This window comes from Lactuca virosa, chromosome 2, assembly GCF_052849685.1.
Source record: "Lactuca virosa cultivar CGN04683 chromosome 2, Lactuca_virosa_CGN04683_v6, whole genome shotgun sequence".
Lineage (NCBI taxonomy): Eukaryota > Viridiplantae > Streptophyta > Magnoliopsida > Asterales > Asteraceae > Lactuca > Lactuca virosa.
In genome coordinates, this window is record NC_136427.1 from 16,144,560 (window position 1) to 16,150,146 (window position 5,587).

Consider the following 5,587-nt stretch of genomic DNA (forward strand, 5'->3'; position numbering starts at 1 on the left):
AGCAGCAAGAGGTTGGTTCGTCAGATAAGGGATCGGTGTTTTGTCCCTCATTAGGAGGTGTTAGCTGGAGTGTTGGTTTCTAGGTGGATGGTAAAGAGTGATTTCGAGGAGAGAATCTAATTTAATTGGGGGAGAGCTGTAACACCCTGTTCCGAGTCATTTCCTAATTCGGGGACTTGACCTGAAGATCAGTTATCATAAGGCTTAGGGCCTTTGGGATAGAGTAAATTAGCCCTTTTGAGTGTAGGAAATGTAGATTGGATGACCCGGGAGTATGGTTTGTGTTTTGAAGCCCAAGGTTATATCGGTAAAGTGTCAGTTCGAGCCTGTTATGGAATTTGGATTTAAGTTCGAAAAGTTTTATGGCAAGGAGGAGTCGATAGAAGTGTAGAGCTTCTCATTACCTTTTCGGGGATATAAGGATTGTCAAAAATGGGCTTAGAACGAGGAAGTTATGGCTTTTTGAAGTTTAAAGGCTTAGAGGCTAAGCCTAGTACGCTGGGCGTACTCGGTAGAGTGGTCGTAAAAGCCCCATGAAGTATGTTGGGTGTACTCAGTAAGACCCAACCCTTAATTTAGGATCTCGAACCCTATTTAAGTTCCTTAACTTGTGTTTAAACCCTCTTATCTTCAGCCTCCACCCCATTAAACCCTAGAAACAAAACCCTAGCCTCCATTGGTGTGGTCCTTGAGATTTTGGTGTCTTTTCATGTTTTTTGGTGCTCCTTGAAGATGAAGGATCTTCTTGGAGAAGTGTGGGATTGCTTGAAGCTTGTGGATCCAGGCTTTGTGCATCTTGATCTACATTTTGAGGTATAAAGCTTCAAACTTTATAGTTCTATGGCATAGATCTAGTTTTGGGTTGGTTTGCCATTTTTTGGTCCCAAGGTTGTTGTTCTTGTGAGTAGAAGCTAGTCCAGGACCTTTGAGCCTCATAGGTAGTCCTAGTTGAGTTGTTGAGTCTTAAAAATGTTACCTTGAGGGTTCTTGTTGATGCATGCATGAGTTGGTGTTCTTAATATGGATAAAAACAAGTATTTAGTCCCATTAAGCCATGCAAAAGAGTAAAGTTGCCAACTTTACGTGTTAAGACATCATTTTAGAGTCAGATAAGTGTTTGGATGCTTTTTTCTTAACCATTAAGAGCTTATTTCGGATTATTGGACCCCTGGTGAGTACACTAGGCATACGTAGGAGTACGCTCAGCGTAATGTTGGTTCCGTGCATAACAACTTGTCAATTGCGCTATGAGGGTGAGTACACAGGGCGTACACTTTTGGTACGCGAGGCGTACTCCTGGGGAGTTCAAATTGGGTGTCACACCCCCAAACCAGAACGGCGGAATCGTTCGAGAGCGGATGACTTCATGTAGTATCATAACAGTTGAGTAAATAGTAAAGAAAGCAAACACAACCATCATAAATATAATTTAAAAAGTTACATTGTTGATTGTAATACATGTTTCAAATGAAATTACATTATGATGATATAATAAGTTTGAAATTGACGCCTTAGCGTCCCTTCCCCAAAAGCTGTTGTTTACATGTATTACTGAATCCCTGAGAAATACAAGTAGTTTTGAAAAAGTGTCAACAATTAAGTTGGTGAGTTCATAAGCGTTTTTGTATAAGGATTTTATGCCTTTTTGTATAAAGTAACCGAGTTTGTTTCTAGAAAATCCAATATTTTCCATAAATGTATAGTAGTTTTAAAAGTTTCAAAAACCGGAATGCATAAGTATTTTCCATACCTAAAATAGTGTAAGTAGATTTATATATGTATATATAGCCACTAAGGCGTTTGATAGCCCCGTAAATCAAATGTTTTAATACTTCATGCGAGTTTTATAACCGTACTATTGACCCAGACTGCCTGTCACAATGATCTTCAGGCGTTGGAATGATATGACGTTTGTCACCACAGACCTGCTGGTCTAACTGTAGCTAACAGTTTAGGTGCGGGATTGTCAATCTCGTATAGATCTATACACAAGTATCATGCTCTCCCTACAGGAGATTATGGTTTATAACACAGGACTTGAAATGCGTACTTGAAAGTTTGTGAAGTTAAATGTCTCACAAAAGTTAGTATCAAATAGATTTACTTATGAAAAGTCCATTTTTCTTGTAAATGTAAGTATTTCCTTTTTATAGTGTTCATAGAGTGTAAAATAGCATGAATAACTCGTAAACTATACCTATTATAGTTTTTCAAAAGTGTGTTTCATTTGAATGATAAACCTTGGTGTATTATCAACCTTGCATGTAAAGTATAACTTTTGTGATAACGTTATTTTACTTATTTAACATTTATACACAAAATGTAGATAAAGCATTAGAAACTGTATATAACGATTTGCATTTTAACATAAGTTTTTCTTGCGTTTCACTTGTATTTTTCCCCTAAAATGTAGTAAAGACGTGAAAATATAGGGGTATGAACTCACCTGGTAAGTGTGATGATTTGAAGAAAACGAGACTTTTCTCGGATAGCACTTCTACCGGAAGTGAAAATTTTCTCGGGAGTTTCGGACCTTCGGATCTTCGTCGGAGTTTGGATAGGGAGCATTTTTGAAGTTCACGTCGTGAACTACATGTTTACGTCGTGACCTTGGTCTTATCCCTTCCGTAGACTCGACGTTGATAGCCCGACCCTGACACACATCAGTCATCAGCTCACGTCGTGAGCTGATGCTCACGTCGTGAGTTTCCTGACAGTGTGGGGTTTCGTGTCCCGAACTTCAGAAATTCATATCTCTCGTATACGAGTTCTGATTTTGACATTCTCTATATCCACACGTAGGTGAGAATATACTCTACAACTCTCGTTTAGACTTCATCGGTAAATTTTGATATTTAGTTTTATTATTAAATTTTTAACTGGCCGGGACAGGAAAAGTCGGTTAAAAATTCATAACTTCTTCATGCGACATCCGTTTTCGTCTGTCTTTTTACCGTTGTACTACTATTGACGGGATCTTCAATTTTCGTTTAGGTTGCGTCGGCTAAAAGTCGCTCGATCTCTATTTCGAGGTTTTAGCTGTCTATTGCTATATCTGAAACTTAGAAAAATCATAACTTCCTCATACGAAGTCAAATTTGGACATTCCTTTTTATGTATGTTTACGGTTTAATGATATCTACGACTTTCATTTAGATACCTAAGGCTAAAAAGTATTTTATTGAAATTTTGCGTTTTATGCTTAACAGTGTTTTACCGGTTTTCACGCACATCTTTGATTGGTCATAACTTCTTCGTTATAACTCGGATTTGAGTGTTCTTTATGTTTCTTAAAACCTTGACACGATATCTATCATTTTATGTATCCCAATTGATACTTTTGAACATTTCATTTCTGACGCTTTTTTATTTATTTATTAATTCAAAAATAGATTACAATACTTGACTTAGGTCAATACATTGACTTGAAATATCAGGTTGTCACATCATCCCCCCCCCCTCGTTAGAGAGAATTTCGTCCCAAAATTTATTCTAAGATAAGTATTTATGGACTAGGGAAAAGGTGCGGGTATTTTTGTTTCATCTGATCTTCGCGCTCCCAGGTGTATTCAGCTCCTCGCTTTGCATTCAAGCGGACCTTTACAATGGATATGCGACTTTGTTTTGTGCTTTTAACTTCCCTATCCATGATTTCTACTGGTTCTTCTATGAAGTGGAGACTCTCGTCGATTTCGATTTCGTCCAGAGCACGTTTTCCAAAACGTATTAATCCCTTCCAGGGTGAGACCTTCAATATAACCCGTCCCCAACCTGAAATTCCAAGGGCTTCCGTCTTTTGTCCGCATAACTCTTTTGTCTGTCTCTTGAAGCTTTTAGTCGTTCTTGGATTTGGACAATCCTTTCGGTTGTTTCTCTTATGATTTTCGGGCCTGTGAGAGTGTTGTCAGGTATTTGTCCTCTAGCTAGTTACGTGTCACCCACTTCAGCCCAGCACAGAGGTGATCTGCACTTGCGGCCATAGAGGGCTTCGAATGGAGCAACCTTTATGCTAGTGTGATAGCTATTGTTGTACGAGAACTCGACTAGTGGTAAATGGGTATCCCATACTCTACCAAAATTGATCACGCAAGCTCTTAGCATATCTTCCAAAGTTTGAATGGTCCTCTCACTCTGACCGTCGGTTTGTGGATGGTAAGCGGTACTCATGTCTAGTCTCGTCCCTAGAGATTTTTGTAGTGACTGCCAGAACTGTGAGGTGAATCTACTATCTCTGTCGGAGATAACGGATATTGGTACAACATGCAGTCGCACAATCTCTCTGATGTATGTTCGAGCTAGTTTCTCCATCTTGTCAGTTTCCTTTATTAGTAGGAAGTGCGCGGATTTGGTTAATCTGTCGACGATCACCCAGATGGTGTCAAGTCTGCCCGTTGTTTTGGGTAACTTGGTTATGAAATCCATGGTTATCCGCTCCCACTTCCACTCGGGTATGTCAGGTTGTTGTAATAATCCCGAGGGCTTTTGGTACTCTATTTTGACTTTGGCACAAGTCAGACACTTGCCTACATAGGCAGCAATTTCGGCTTTCATGTTCAGCCACCAATACAATTTCTTGAGGTCCAGATACATCTTGTCTGAACCGGGATGCACGGAGTATCGAGTCTTATGAGCCTCATCCATGACAATGTCTCTGAACCCACCAAACTTCGGTGTACAGATTCGATTCATGAAGTAACGAATTCCGTCACCCTTGACTTCAAGATTTTTATCCATTCCTCTTAAAGCTTCGCCAGCCACGTTTTCTGTTTTCAAGGCTTCCATTTGAGCTTCCTTAATTTGCGTGGACAGGTGTGAATGGATCTTCATGGTTAAGGACTTCACTCGGCGGCCCGAGTACTCCTTTCGACTGAGAGCATCAGCTACTACATTAGCTTTTCCTGGATGATAACAAATTTCGCATTCGTAATCGCTCAGTAGTTCAACCCATCGTCTCTGTCTCATGTTGAGTTCTTTTTGGTTGAGAATGTCCTGAAGGCTCTTATGATCGGTGAAGATTGTGCATTTCGTGCCGTAAAGATAGTGCCTCCAGATCTTTAGGGCGAAAACAACTGCTCCCAGTTCTAAGTCGTGGGTAGTGTAGTTGACTTCGTGCGTCTTGAGTTGTCTCGAGGCGTATGCGATGACCTTTCCTCGTTGCATTAGAACACATCCAAGACCTTGGTTTGATGCATCGCAGTAGACCACAAAGTCTTCTGTTCCTTCTAGCAGAGATATGATAGGTGCGCTGCATAGGGGTTGTTTCAGCGTTTGGAACGCAACGTCTTGCTTTTCTTCCCAGTTGTATGGCTAGATAGGGCTCAAAACATAAAACCTTAAATTTTATAACACTAAAAGTCACTTAATTCATGCATGGGCCAAAGGAAACGATCAAGAAACCATTTTTATGAATCAAGACACTCTAAAACATCTAAAAGGACAACCAATATGCTATGGAGTACCCCATACTCACAAAGGTCCAAACTTTGGGACAAAAAGCTCACAAATACCCATCTAAAGAGATTTAGAAAGAACATCAACATGGTATGGATTTTATACCTTCAAAAGATGCATAAGGTGATGTAGTTTC